We start from the raw sequence: 16,338 nt of genomic DNA, 5'->3' as shown, positions 1-16,338 counted from the left end.
AACTTCAATAAACTTATTAGCTCAGCCTGCACTTATAATTATTTAAAATCACTTTGTGTTTTATCACTTAATGATATTTAAATGAAAAATATCAAATATAACCCATTAGCCTTTACATAATTTATAATTTTATTACATCACTAAACACACTGTTTAATTAAAGTGACTATTTTTTTTTTACCATAACGTTTTAAATGAAGGAAGCATTGTGCTCTTTTACATTCTGGTACAAGCTCCTTAATTAGAATAACTACTTGAAAATGTTTCTCTGCCATTGAAGCTTCACCATTAGAATACCCTTGTACCCAACATTTCCCTTTTGAACTACATTTGTCGGCAATAAAATAAGTCAGTTTTATGGAGTGCAGAGGTAGTTGTGTTTGTTTAAAGAAAAAAAAATAAGCAAAAGTGTGAAAGAAAAAAAAGAGAGAGATCTTCCATCATAAAATCATCAAGTTTAAATCTACATATTCAATGCAATCCATATCAAAATAACACCAGCATTCTTCACAGGGCTAGAACTAACAATCCTAAAATTTGTATGGAGCCAGAAAAGACCCCAAATAGCCAAAGCAATTCTGAAAAAGAAAAAAAAGCTGGAGGCATCACAATCCTGGACTTCAAGATATATTACAAAGTTGTAATCATCAAGACAGTATGCTACTGGCACAAGAACAGACACTCAGATCAAAGGAACAGAATAGAGAACCCAGAAATGGACCCAAAACATATGGCCAACTAATCTTTGACAAAGCAGGAAAGAATTTCCAATGGAATAAAGAATTCATCAAATGGTGTTGGGAAAATTGGACACCGACATGCAGAAGAATGAATCTGGACCACTTTCTTACACCATACACAAAAATAAACTCAAAATGTATGAAAGACTTAAAGACAAGACAGAAGCCATCAAAATCCTTGAGGAGAAAGCTGGCAAAAACCTCTTTGACTTCGGCTGCAGCAACTTCTTACGCAACATGTCTTCAGAGGCAAGGGAAACAAAAGCAAAAATGAACTACTGGGACCTCATCAAAATAAAGCTTCTGCACAGTGAACGAAACAATCAGCAAAACTAAAAGGCAACCTACAGAATGGGAGAAGATATTTGCAATGACGTATTAGATAAAGGGTTAGTATCCAAACCTGTAAACAGCTTATCAAACTCAACACCCAAAGAACAAATGGTCCAGTAAAGAAATGGGCAAAAGACATGAATAGACACATTTCCAAAGAAGACATCCAGACACATGAAAAAATGCTCAACATCACTCATTGTCAGGGAAATACAAATCAAAACCACAACGAGATACCACCTCAATCCTGTCAAAATGACTAAAATGAACAACTCAGGGAATGAAGATGTTGGTGAGGATGTGGAGAAAGAGGAATGTTTTTGCACTGCTTATGGGAATGCAAACTGTTGCAGCCACTCTGGAAAACAGTATAGAGGTTCCCCCAAAAATTAAAAATATAACTACCCTATGACCAGCAATTGCACTACTAGGCATTTATCCAAGGGATACAGGTGTGCTGTTTCGAAGAGGCACATGCACCCCAAGGTTTATAGCAGCACTATCGACAATAGTGCAAGTATGGAAAGCACCCAAATGTCCATCGACAGATGAATGGATAAAGAAGATGTGGTATATATATACAATGGAGTATTACTCGGCAATCAAGAAGAATCAAATCTTGCCATTTGCAACAACATGGATGGAACTAGAGTGTATTATGCTAAGTGAAATTACCCAGTCAGAGAAAGACAAATATATGACTTCACTTATATGTGGAATTTATGATACAAAACAGATGAACATAAGGGAATGGAAAAATACTATAAAAACAAGGAGGGGAACAAAACATAGATTATTAAATAGAGAGAACAAACTAAGTGTTGCTGGAGGGGTTGTGGATGGAGGGATGGGCTAAATGGGCAAGAGACATTAAGGACGACACTTGTTGGATGAGCACTGGGTGTTATATGTAGGAGATGAATCACTGGATTCTATTCCAGAAATCATTATTGCACTATATGCTAACAAACTTGGATGTAAATTTTTAAAAATAAATAAAAAGAAAGAGAAAAAAACCATCAAGCTTAAATTGTCCATATGTTAAAAGGAACACCTTTTAACAATATTTCTGCATCAATCAAGTTACAGTGAAAAATACTTTGCTAACATTGTTTGTTCTAACTGGCCCTCAGTACCTGAATATGTTCAAACATGGTGTGTCATTGACAAATGGCACTTGAATTACCTTCTTTGCAGCAGTCACAAAACACTTTCAAGCAAACACATATACTGCAGTAGTTCTAAATGCTTTTGAAATTTTTTATGTTTTTCTCAGTCTTAGCAACCCAAAGTTCTACTTCATAAGAAGCTTGCAATGCACTCATGTTTATGTGTAAAATATTGAACATCTGCTTCTGTTGACTTTTTAAGTTAATAATCTGTCTTTCAAATAGTTCTTTGGTTTTGAACTTAATTCTTTATGCTTTTTATGTTAATGCCATGTAAGTTTTGAAAGTTTAATTGCCTCATTAGCTATTACATTTCCACAAATAATACAGTGTTGTTTCAGCAACTTACCATCAATTATGGTAAATATATGAGAGGTCATACTTTTAAGTAAAACTAGTATGAACTCATTTGATCCCCTTTCTTCAGAATCATTTTTATTGTCATCATTTGGTTTATTTCTGCTGCTGCATTCACAGAGTTGAAGCTTGTTTCATCAAATGCAAATTAGGGTTAAAATGAATAATACAATGTTTACTTCCCTAATGTAGCTAATAATATTAAACTATAATTTTTTTAAAGCTCAGTGAAAACTTTAAACGATTGTATAAATTAAAAGTTATAATAGATTGGGTCTATCATAGTTATATAACAGCCTAAACTTAAATGTCTTATGGTGCGTCATGTTTCAGCTGTGCTTGAAAGCACATACAATTTGTCACACAGCTTTGATAGCAACCACAGTCCTTTATGCTCTTTAACAACAGGACTGCACCGGTCACTCACTTGAATGATAAAAGCACTATAAAATTTTCTAAGTGTTTATTCTAATTTCTGCATCTGTCTTCTTGTAGACTGGTAGCAACATGTGGCCTGACACCGCTCATGGACCATTGCTTTCTGAAAGGCGCCATCATTAGAGGGAGTTTCAGACAGAGGTGAATGTCCCAGCTGGTTTCAGCTTGCCCTCCCTGCTACTCATACAGCATGGCACTCTCTTTCTGCTGACCAAGGGTCACCACACATCCATCACCAGATGCTCAGTCAGGTTCAAAATAACTCTAGGTCACTCACTGCTACTTGCTTCTCATTCCCTCTCACCCAATTTTGAACAGGTGTGTCTGTCAGTCCCCATGTCACTGTTATATGGTGCAAGTATGGGGACAGACACTTCTCTAACAACCTGACAAATCTCCGGATCTCTGGTTGCCACTACTGGGGAGCCCCGGTGTTAACCCTAGATGATGCAGGTCCTGAGACACTGACATATTTTGTCCAGGCACTAGGATTTAATAGATAATGATTCATCCATTTTTGTTCACTTATTCTACTTATTACATTCTATTCCACCCTAGTATTTTTCACTCTGTGACCTTCCATCTATTTTCAATTTACTTCCCTTTCCAGAAGTTTTTGTTTTGTTTTGTTTTGTTTTGTCTTTTTAAGCAGGGTGACTTCATTATTATTCATTTTTTTCTCCCTCCTTCCCTCCTTTCTTTTCTTCCTCTCTACCCTTCTTCTTTCCTTTCTTTTTCTTATGTCACTGTAGTAACCGAGCTAAAATGTTTCTTCTCATTACTCTAGAGACTGGCTAACATATCCATGTTTTGTTTCCTCATGTGTCTTTCTCCTGTTGTCTTACCTTTATCTCATAGCCTACTCATTACTTTCAGCAGTTCCCGGGCTGGATTCTTCAACCTGGCCCTAATGTGACAGTCCACATTTTTTTCTTTTGTAATCATTGCTAGGTTCAAGTCACATAAGTGTGATTTTTGTTAGACAAGGGACAAAAATTTTTTGATTTATATACCCCTTTTGTAACCTTTTTCTTTTGCCTAAAATAATTTTTCCTATTTAGACATTACATACAGCAAATTTCTGTATTCTTCCTTTTTTCTAATAGATTAGCACACACATATGAAGTTGCATAAAACATGCATTTGGAGTGTTAAAAATAATTCTGAAATATATACCATGTAACCATGAACCAAATCAATCAACAGAACACTTGCCAGTAGAGAGTCCCCATTTATTCTTTTGTGATCACACACACACTACCTCCTTGCAGAGAACCAGCATATTCTGACTTTTGTGGTCATCATTTCCTCATCTTTTTCTTTCTACTTTTAATATGCTTATTCATGTAGATTAGTTTTTCTTGTTTAGATCTTTAGGTACCTGAGAAAATATTGTGTGAATTTTCAGTGTTTGTTTCTTTGTTAAACATGTGTTTCTAGGATTATATTATGGTATGTAGATCTAGTTTGTTCATTTTCCTTTCTGTATATCAGTTCCACTCAAAGTAGTTCATTCTCAAATGACAAGTCCACAAGGAATGTAAATGAACACACAAGAATGTAAATCAATGTACTGCATCTTCATTGGGAAAATCTTCCTAAAACAAACAAAACCTAGTGTGATTAGTGAAGTAATCGATTGTTTTATTCTGGTAAAAATTCCTTATCTCTTCATAGATCAACAACAGGCATTTCTTTTGCCACTGGCAGTTAGTGGACCACATTTGAAGTATAGTAAAATCTTGGTTTGCAAGCAAAATTCATTCCAGAAACATGCTTGTAATCCAAAGCACTTGTATATCAAAGCAAATTTCCCCATAAGAAATAATGGAAACTCAGATGATTCATTCCACAACCCCCCAAAAAAAAATTCATGTAGAAATGATTCTAGGGGCGCATGGGTGACTCAGTCGGTTGAGCCTCGGACCCTGGCTCAGGTAATGGCTCAGGTATGAGTTCAAGCCCCTCATCGGGCTTGCTGCTATCAGCCTGCCAGTGCAGATCCCACTTCAGATCCTCCGTCCCCTCTATCTGCCCTTCCCCCACTTACGCTCTCCTCCCAAATGAATAAATATTTTTTAAAAAATTATTCTAATACTGTAATATAATACCAAATAATGAAGAAAATACAAAATACAAAGAAAAATCAAAAAATTAACTTTCACTTACTTTTGAAAAGTTTTGTGGCTGGTGTGAGGGAGGAGAGAAGAGAGTTATTGTGTAGGAAGACTTTCACTATCACTAACAGAATCACTGCTGTCTGTTGGCTCAATGGAATCTTTTTCTGCATGGAGGCCATTGTATACACTCACGCAGATGTTGACTACATACAGTACAGTATTAATAAACTTTTCATGTAGTGTATTTAATGTAACTGGCAATAAGGCAGCAAAGGAAAGGGTCTATATCTGCAGGCAGTCTGACCTAGAATGAAGCAAAGCATTCCTAAGCTTACTCCTGTATGGAAAAGCAAAGGACTGTCCATAGGTGCTTCGAAGTGACAAAAAATACACTAGTGCCAGTCGTGGGCACCTTCCAATGTTCTGAAAAATCACTGATTTATGCCAAACACTGCAGCCTGAGACTGAGCATCTGAGCATGGGAGAAGATCACCCAAATTCCCACAGCAAGAGAGAGAGAGAAGAACCATTGGCTCAGTTGTGATCATGTGACATTCTACAGCAATACTACTCGTATTGCAAGACATCACTCGTTTATCAAGTTAAAATGTATTAGAAATGTTTGCTCATCTTGCAGAACACTTGCAAAACATGTAACTTGCAATCCAAGCTTTTATTATACTTAGAACTGCTATATAGGATTTTATTGATTAACATGCCACATTCTATTTTTCCATCCTATTGATTGAAAATTATGTTGTTTCTAGTTTGAAACAGCATTAAAAAACCCAGTTGTTTCATATCATCAGTAAACACTTGGTAATGTTAATTTTAAAATGTTTCCCAATATGGTAGGTATAGAGTAGACTTTCATTATGGTTTTACTTGGCATTTCTATATTATTACTTTATGGTATCTTTGAAGAACAAAAATTCTTAATTCTTGAATTTGTTAATCTTTTCTTTACTGTTTAGTGCTTTCTTTTCTTGATTAAAAGAGCTTTTTCCTATCCAAAATGGGAAGATATTTTTCCATAATATCCTCAAAGAGTTAATAGTTCTTCATTTTATACTTACACCTATCCCAAATGATTTTTGTACAAGGCAGGGGCTCATTTTTATTTTTTCCTACAAGTTTCCCCTCCGTCTCTACACTCGTACCTTTGTGATAAATCAAGAGGTGTGTTTCTAGCTTCTCTTCTCTGTATTGCTCTTTTTCTATCCTTGTGTCAATATCACAATGACCGTAGATTCAAAGTAATCCTTGATATCTGACAAGTAATATTTTCCTAGGGTCTGAATTTTCAAGTTTAATTGCATAAAGCTGTTTATAATATCTTGGACATCATGAAGGTTTGTTGTGGAGACTCTGGATACTCTTCTAGTCCTCTAAGAGAGATGATGTGTTTTCTTTAGAAGAAAATTACCCTGGTTAGTCTCAAACTGAAAACTCAGCCTTGCCTAAGTACACAGCATATTGAATCTTCATTTTCCTTACCATATTCAATTCTTAGCCCAGAATGTTTTCAGTTTACCTCATGAATGCATGTTTTGAAGGTGAGCCAGAAACATGAACAGAATTTAGACACAGAAATGTTGAGTCTTTTCTCTATTTTTGGATCTCTCTCTCTCTCTCTCTCTCTCTCTCTCGCCTTTCTGAAATTCTATCCAGGCTGACACAACTCATTCCCTATTTTTCTAGCCAGAACAATGAAAGGCACTCTATTTGAGTTTTGTGAATCACCGCAGCTACCCTCAGTGTAAAGTCCCCAAAACAGGAAATTCACCCAGGCCAGTAACCTCCTTAGATTTTGGGTCCTCTTCAAAACTGACCTGCTTTTCCTTACTTTCGAGATCTTCATATTTTGCCTAGATATTACAGTTGTTATCTGTGAGATGTTGGTTTATTAAGAATTAAGTTTTCCACAGTGAAAGTAGAAATTCTCTTTGCTCTTTCTGAAAAATAAGCAAATGTCTTCTAGGTTCTCATTTTTTCCTATATTTTGACTATTTTATCTCTCTGACATTAAAAAAATATATTGGTGGGGGGAAATTTTTGAAAAAATTTTCCTCTGTGAGAGGGTTATTGGCTCAAGTAACATAATATATTTCCACTGAATGGGTAAGTCCTAATGTGATTTCCAGAGTGTGTTGGTACTTTATGTAGGTTTCCTAGATTAGCTAAAAAATCTTTGTCTCTCAAGGATATGGACTACCCAAGTAGTAAAACTGTGGAATTCTAGACTTTGTTCTCTTTGGCATATACAATTAAACTACAAACTAAGGAATCCACACTAAAAAATACAATTATCTAAAATGGGTGTTACATTACAGAGAGTTTAATATAATTATTAGGATGACCCTGTGCAACAGTTGAGAGCCTTTGAGTGTGGATGACGTTCAAACCCATTCAAGTCTCAACTACAGTGTGGTGCCACCTGGTGGTACTTGTCAGATTCAATTTAAATATTAATAGATTTTTGGCTCTAGGGGTTATTAGAGTTTCTAGGACAGTGTTAATCATTCCATGAGTCTTCCTGTTAATTGCCCATATCTCTAGGCCTAAGTGGAAGAGACCTGAACAGAACACTGGAGCTCCTGGGCCCACTTCCGTCTCCCATCTCTTCCTAAGTCTGGGTTGCCTGTTGTTTACCCACTTGCACTGTTCATCCACTCCAACTGCCCCTTTATTTCCCTCCACAGAAGGTAAACATTCTAGCTTCCCTAGGTTGAGAACTGGATGTGGGATGAAAACAGAAGTTTATCTCTGATCTTATGTCAAAAACTTTATTATAATAATATTAATTATTGGGGCAGTTAATTGTATATTCTTAATCCAAACTCCAGACTTGCAATGGTAAATGTACTAGAAATGATGACATGATTGCAATGGTTCCTTAGGCAAATATTCCTATTTTAAAAATATATACAATTTTGACTCCTCTAAAGTTCACTTTTCCAAAATGAGCATTTTTCTTTCTATTAAGTCTCCAGGTATAAAACCAGCTAACTTTAGATCTTAACTATAAACTTCTGCTTACCCCCAAGAAAGTTATTTACCACTTGGTTTCTTTGGGGGCTCATTTGGAAGATGAAACAAAACAGTGTCACCACAAACCATCCTTTTGGATTACTACTCACAGCAAATCTCCTCTTAACATGCCCTCTCCTCCTTTCCTAGCCACTTATGAGATTCATAGATTGTCAAGTTTTCTCTTTCATTAACTTTTTCTCTTCCTGTTTGCTCCTCCCCAGCTTTTATTTTCAAATAAGAGCAAAGGACACTGTACATTTAGTTAGAAGTCAGTGAGAAAAATTCAGGTCAATGTAATTTTAAAAACACCTGTGCTTATCTTGCTGTTGTTATCACTTGGTTTAGACTACTCTACCCCCCTCTCCCTGTGCTTACCTTACATGTAGCAGGCTGTCAGTGTCCCAGCTTACTTTCTTTGCCATGGTGTCATCAGTTATTTCAACTACTAGAATATATATGCTGTATATATGCTCACTCTATATATGCTCACTTCCCTGAAATTTAGTAACCTGGTTATTTTTTCTTACCAACATACATGCTTTTTGCTATTGTTTAAGACCATTTCATGTTTATGTTTATGTTTAAGGCAATGATGAGCTGTCAACACGTGAGAAAGAATTGACTAATGCAACAGACATGCAACTTACTTTCATCTATGAAACTTCTGGTGTTATTAGAAAGAGTATATCCATGAACATTATTAAAGAATGTTATTTTACGTGAAGTATTCAGAAATATTTCCTACACTTTGAATGTTTAAGAAATAATACTTACATTGCCATTTTCAAATTAAACTTGTCACAAAATCTCAGAGGTAAGCTTATGTGATATTTTTATAAGATAAATACAAGCAGACTTAGTATAAGAGCACTATATTCTGATAGTTTATTCTTCTGGGATGGAATAATGACTATGCATAAAAAACTCTCCCAAGTACCAAGATACACTACCTGAATAGAAGCTGAATTGCAGTAGTACTGTGATAACTACTCTATATAAGAAGCAGATTCATTTAGTGTTTTAAAGCATAAAGTCTGGGAATTAGATTTAATGTGTTTAAATTACAGCTCTGAGACATACTATAGATATTAGCTGTCAGATCTTAGACAGGTTATTAATTTTTTTGTACCTCCTTTGATTTTCTCTGTCCAATGTGCCAAATAAGGGTTATTGTGAGGATTAGGTGACTTAATGAGTAAAAGCATATGGACCATATGTGTTTACTATTATTATTACACAAGATAAAATATCATGTAAGTATTGTTGCCAGTTTTATTATTATTATGACAATATTATTGCTTTATATAAACATCTATCTATCATCTATATATACATATATAGTAACAATGTTATAACATATATGATTATATGCCAAAGTACTGAATGTATCCTTCTTCTTCTTCTTCTTCTTCTTCTTCTTCTTCTTCTTCTTCTTCTTCTTCTTTTTGGAGTCCTAACATTACTTGAATATCACTTCCCTAGGCAACAGTACAGTGCACTTATCATTCATTTGTTCAAAATAGAATGCCATTGTCTTTCATGAGGACCCAGCAGAGCACCAGACAAGGGTCCCTTCACATGTGAATGTGTGTGTTCTCAAAAAATCCATTTGTAGCATTTGGTAGCAGGTATTTTATTTCTCTGCCTTTTTTGACAAAAAAAATTGCATTTGGGTGCCGGAAGTAGTTGTCCCAGGTCACTCAGTTAATTGGGATAAAGGCCCCTCTGTCTTGTCATAAAATACAGTTGGCCAGTCACAATCCCTTCTACTTAGTGACCACAAAGTCTTTCTATGGAGAAAACACCATCAGAATTCCAAAAGGTATTACCATGGAAATTGTACATCAAAACCGTTCTATTCAATTGTATTTGAGCAACAAAGCTATAATTCTAAGAACCGTGTATAGCTCTTGAGAAAAAAATTCTTACAAATTTTTGAGTTTCGTCAATCATCATGTTAATATTACTATCTGGTATCACCAGAAAAAATAATTGATGTTTTCATCATAATATATATACAAAAAACAAGGAAATACATGCAATGTTTATCAAGTTTTACAGTGAAAATCAAAAGAGGGAGAAGAGAATTAGTAAATATGTGAATACTTTGAATATATTGATTTGCATGCGTTGACCACTTCTTTCTGGGGTAATTTGAAAAGTGAGCATTTTCAAGTTAGGAAAAATGAAGTGTAATAGCTTCAAGTGGGAATTAATTTTGAACATTTACAGAATAGGGTGAGGATAGTCATTCATTTGAATTAATGTTGTACAAAGTTCAAGTAAAAATTTAAATCTAGGGGCGCCTGGGTGGCGCAGTCGGTTAAGCGTCCGACTTCAGCCAGGTCACGATCTCGCGGTCCGGGAGTTCGAGCCCCGCGTCAGGCTCTGGGCTGATGGCTCAGAGCCTGGAGCCTGTTTCCGATTCTGTGTCTCCCTCTCTCTCTGCCCCTCCCCCGTTCATGCTCTGTCTCTCTCTGTCCCAAAAATAAATAAATAAACGTTGAAAAAAAATTTAAATCTAAAAATAAAGAGGAAAATAATTTTCTATTTAATTATCATGCATATTATATATATATGTGTATATATATATCAGTGTTACATACTTAGTGCAACCTTTAACAAACTCTAGTAAAAAGTCCCATTATTGTGCGAGAGAGAGAGAGAGAACACTGTCTTGGAAATTACCCTGGGATTTATACAGCTTGTAAGTAAACCACAATTGTGTAAAAACATCAAAGGATAGAATATTTATAATACAGTGACATCTATTAATAAGATGGCAATTTTTCTGCTTATGTTATCTTTATTAAACTTGTAAGTATTATGCTTACTGAGATGTTGTAGAGATTAAAATTGAATTATTTGGAATAGTAGTGCTATGGAAATTTAAAGTATCTTAATAATAATTTTTAAAAAACCTATCATGTAAACCATTTCAGAAACTAGCTTAGCAAACCTATAACATTAACAACAATTCTAATTAAATAGAGCAACACATGTAACAGCTTTGTTAATCTCTAGCTAGGGGCATTCCCAAAATTTCTCAAGCTTTTTTTGTTGAAAATATTTCTAAAAAAAAATTAATAGTGTATCTTTTTTGCAAAATAATAGAAACAAGATTGTTCCAGGTTTTAGGATCAAGTAATAGCACAGGGTCACCATTATTACTGGTTCTTTAAATAATAGATATAGAACTAATGGTGATAATGGTGACCTTTTGCTATTATTATATGTTATATAAACAATATATATAAGCAATTTATGTGAGTAATTTCTTACATATAATTTGTTTATATAAACTTTTCCTATATATGTATATATGTAAATTGTTGTCATTCTTTCTATATGTGTGTGTGTGTGTGTGTGTGTGTATAAACCTTCTTTCTCTTTCTGTGTGTATATATATAATTTCTATAAATGCATAAAACATACAGGGTAGAAACTTAGACTAATATTCTTTTATTTTTAGTTATTTTATTTTATTTTTAAGTAATCTCTATATCCAGAATGGGGCTGGAACTCACAACCCCTAGATCAAGAGTCTCATGGTCTATCATCTGAGCCAGCTAGGGGCCCCTAAACTGACTGAGTAAAAATCCTGATACTCAGACCTTACACAGATTAATTGCATCCGAGACTCTAGAATGGAAACCAGACATCAGTGAATTTAAGACTCCTCATATTTGAGAACCACTGTACTTAAACATAACTCAAAGTTACCAACATCAAACAAATCCTTAATGTTAGCTTATTTTGTTGCCATTTTTCTGTTGATAGTTTGATTGGAACTTCCAGCTAATCAAGGTTTTATTGTAATGAATATAATGGCTTACATTTTAGACACTTTTTGTTTGTTTCTCCAGGCCCATTACTAGCAAAAGGTAGATTCGAAGTAGTTACAAGTGCCTAATTATGGGTATTATACTTCCCATATAAATAACAGAAACAGAACACCTGTGGAAGTTTGATTTAATATTTAATATCTAATTATCTTTCAATTTTCAGCTTAATTTCAATATTGTTTAGTTCATTTATTCCTGTGATATAGGTGCTTTCAAAATTTAGTGGCTTAAACAACAAAGATTTTGATTTCTCATAAATAGATTTCCCTGGTGGTTCTTCACTTCCTTTCACTTGCGCTCATGCACACTCATCCATTTAGATGAAGACTAGAAGAGCCACATTCTATTTACCAAAACAGTTTACATGTCCAGCCCATACACAGGAGAATAGACCAATAGACTCCACCTTTTGATGGTGAGAACAGCAACCTGCAATGTCATGTTGCAAGGTGTACGATTAGTTGGGAAATATTATAATGATTTACCACAAATATATATGCTCAAATACTCAGACACTCAGTTTGCCTACATGTTCAAATTTGCCTATGCACAGATCAACCAATTCTGAAAACAAAAATTCACTCAATCCCCCAATAACATGAGAATCCAACTGATGCATTAGTGGTCCAGCACTTCTTCCATTCTTCTTTTAGAATTATAGTTATCTATTTTGTGCTCAAAATATGCACGTGGTGGCGATTTCATCTGTGAAAACTTGGGGGACTTATTATTAATCATTATAACTGAGTACAGATCCTTTCTCAGCATGACTCATAAATATCTTTGAGTTTTAAAGCTCTTTATAATAATATTAATTTAATCTGTAAAATGACATTGCTTGCAATAAATTCCATTTACAAATCTGAATAGGCAATGAATAGAAAGTGGTAGTGTCATTGCAAATTTTTGATGGAGAATGAAAAACAACGGAGCATTGGAAAACATGGAAATATCTTCTTGCTTCTAAAAGATCCTGCAAAGCTGTGACACTAATGAAGATGGAGTTGGCTCCGATGGATTTGCCTATATGCCATTTACTGCCAAAGAAATTGTGATCTAACTAAAAATCTATTATTGATTATTCAATTTAGTGTTTGTATATTTAAATGTTATTCAGGTTAGAATCATGTTGAAATTTGGATTTCCCATCTTAGCACACTGCTGCTGTGGCTAACAACAAAAATGTTAAAATAAAATCATCTTCAGAGTATGATATGGCCATTGGAGAGCTGTTTCCATTTTGTGGTTCATGGCTTCTTCTTAATATCTGATAATGCAATTATGTTTCAGCAAAGAATGAATCTTCTCCATAAAGTAGGTCATGCCCAGAATATTGATGATTTAAATAAAATAATATCACAGCCTTAAAAAGGGTCTTCATTTAGAGATGGTTTTTGCCATGTAAAATATTATTCAAAAATAAGATCTTATCTCCCCTCCACCAAGAAGAAATGTGTAAGAGTAAGGATTTGGTCTCAAATTGTTGAGTGATAATATTGTTGGAATTGAACTTGCTTTTTTTTTTCTTTCTATATTTTACAGCATAACAGTGAAACAAAGGGATTGTTTTTCAGAAACAAAGAAGTGTCTTAAAACTACTCAACACAATTTGAATCTTTCCTGAAACTTGATCTACATATTTCCCGGCAATGTATTTTTACCAACCTTCAAACTAAACTTCTTTGTTAAATGTATGACTTGATGGCGATGTCGGATATGAAACTACTGTAAGTACTTTCCCTTTTAAATTTCAGTTGTCAAGTCACGTTATCTAGTTTATACTTCTCTGAATTATATTCAGTGCTTTCCCATTCTTTGCTAACACAACATCTCATAAAATCACATAGGGTAACATAATATGACAGTTAAATTTAAGAGACCTCTTATTTTATTTGAAATTCAACCAATGTTCCAATTAAATGGCAATAGATGATTAGAGAAGAAATGACATCCTCATTTCAGAGATATTTTTACTCCAATGTATTTTTAATGCTCTCATGTCTTTTATTATTTTGACAGGTTTTTAGAAACAGTTTCAGAAGCCCTTGTTTGGGGCCTGATTTTTTCCAATGAGAGATATTTAAAAGTTTCATGAGCACACTATTGTAATATATGATACTATTGAATGAAAACATTCTTAAAAGGTAATTTAAATATTTACATTGTTGATAAAACCTTCTAGTGACAACACCTGCAAAATAAATAGGAGGCAAATGGCTTTCTCTACTCAATAGCATGCAATCTGAACCAGAACTCACCAATAATGATATTGAAAAAGTTCTGATGACACAGTGATGGCACTTACTGAAAAGGGGTCATGATATGTAAGCATATGATAATATATCTGATAATTAGAAGCAAAAGACAAATCAAATAACAAAAGATGCATACACAAGATCAGATGTTGATTTAAAAAAATAATATACTCTTCTTCCTGGACATTTTAAGTGTCTTAAAAGATATCATCTCTAAATAAACAATGCTTTCATGGGAAAACAAACACACCTTGGTACTTTTCAGGTAGTATTTTATACATTGCAAATTCTAGAAACAAAGTGGATTCACATGTATTGCACCACGTGATCCTCACAAACATCTGCAACTCCATTGATTTCTCCTGTTAATCAATGGAAAACATGAAAATCTCCAAGACCAACTGGCTCTTTTAGCAGGTGCAGTTGGGCGGAGCCAGATCCTATAGGGCAAAAGAGCCATTAGAGCAATACAGGGCTAAAATATTACCTGCTGTTTACAGAACAGCCTCTAAGGAGTTTAAAGCACGTTACAAATCCAATTTGACTAATCCCAGTGAAGGCTGTGGAGCTCTGCAGAGAACTGCAAATGATCACTGCCCTCGTTTACCATCTCCACTACACTGAAGAGGGACTGTGCCTTCGACTCGAGTATCATAAATCTGTGACACAGCTCAGGCTGGTGCAACACGAACGAAAGCTGAGGAATGAGGCAGAGAAAGACAATGGAAAGAGGGGAGAAGCTAAAATTATTAAAAGAAAAAAACATTGTTTCCTTGCCTCACTAAAGCCTTCCAAGGTCTGGTCTACCTCGACCACATGTCTGACACTGCTGCTCCTCTCTCTCCATATCTGTCGTGTTTAATATTTGAATGTATTAAATCATGGCAGCTGGTCATTTTAAAGTTTTGCCCACTTTATCAGGAGACTAACATCCCAATAATGTTCATCGTTTTAGGGGGACGGCTTCCAATTCTACCAAGGTTTATCTTTTTTAGTTTTTCTCTTCAAACTTAATTGCTTAAGTAGTTCATAAATATAGTAGCTATCTTTTCAGGAGCACCTCTACAGTGACAGCCACTCTTAAGGTGCGATTTTCCTCCTTATACGATTTACTCCTCATTACAAACTTACAAGTATTAGTGTACAAATATGATTGAATAGTATTCAACCTCAAAAAAGAAGGAAATCCTGCCATATGCGACAACATGGATGGACGTGGAGGACATCACGCTAAGAGAAACAAGCCAGATACAGAAGGACAAATACTGCATGATTCCACGTATATGAGGTATCTAAAATAATCAAATTCGTGGAAGCAAAGAATATAATTGTGGTTTTTAGGGGCTGAGGGAGAGCAGAAATGAAGATTTGCTGGTCAATATGTATAGAATTTCAATTATGGGGGATGAGTAAGTTCTCATGAGCTACTATGCAACATCATGCCTATAGAAAACACTTAAAAATGTGCAAGGGTAGAGCTCATGTTACATGTTATTACCACAGTAAAAGAAACGTAAAAAGAAAAATAGACTCCATGCTCATTTGAGTTATGAAGAAGCAGAGATTCAGAGATGTTAAAGAAATGCGCCAGGGTTATAGAGATGGTAAGTGGTAAAGCAGAACACACTGTTATCATTCAAGGTTCTCAAGACAAATATGAGCAGAAACTACAGATGGAGATTATAATATTATCTATTAGCTATATGATACATAATATTATTATATATACAAAATATATAGAGAGAGAGAGACTTGAAGGAGTTGACTTGTGTGATTTTGGGGTCTGGCAAGTCCTAAATTCACACTGGAAGGCAACTGGCTGGGAACTCAGGTAAAATTTGAAGTTGCAGCTTGAGTCCTAAATCTACAGGTCAGGACATCAGGCTGGAAACTCCTGAAAGGATGTCTACATTACAGTTTTGAGGAAGAATTCCTTCTCTGGAAAACCTCAGTTTTTGCTTTTAAGGTTTTGGACTGATGGGATGAGTGAGGTCTACCCACATTTTTGCAGGTGATCTCCCCTACTTAAAGTCAAATGTGACTTGTAT

General features: G+C 34.8%; 1 long non-coding RNA gene across 1 annotated transcript in view; it reads left to right on the top strand.

Moving 5' to 3' along the window:
- LOC113598233 (uncharacterized) overlaps positions 1–14,690 on the top strand; it is a 284,359-nt gene extending 269,669 nt beyond the window's left edge. Inside the window, exons 4-6 of the long non-coding RNA XR_003418885.2 lie at positions 3,095–3,178; positions 8,777–9,004; positions 13,578–14,690. This is a non-coding gene — a long non-coding RNA (uncharacterized LOC113598233). The remainder of the gene's footprint in view (positions 1–3,094; positions 3,179–8,776; positions 9,005–13,577) is intronic.
- The last annotated feature ends 1,648 nt before the right edge of the window (positions 14,691–16,338 follow it).

The sequence above is a fragment of the Acinonyx jubatus genome, chromosome C1 (assembly GCF_027475565.1).
Source record: "Acinonyx jubatus isolate Ajub_Pintada_27869175 chromosome C1, VMU_Ajub_asm_v1.0, whole genome shotgun sequence".
Classification (NCBI taxonomy): domain Eukaryota; kingdom Metazoa; phylum Chordata; class Mammalia; order Carnivora; family Felidae; genus Acinonyx; species Acinonyx jubatus.
This window is presented reverse-complemented; position numbering and strand designations above follow the sequence as displayed.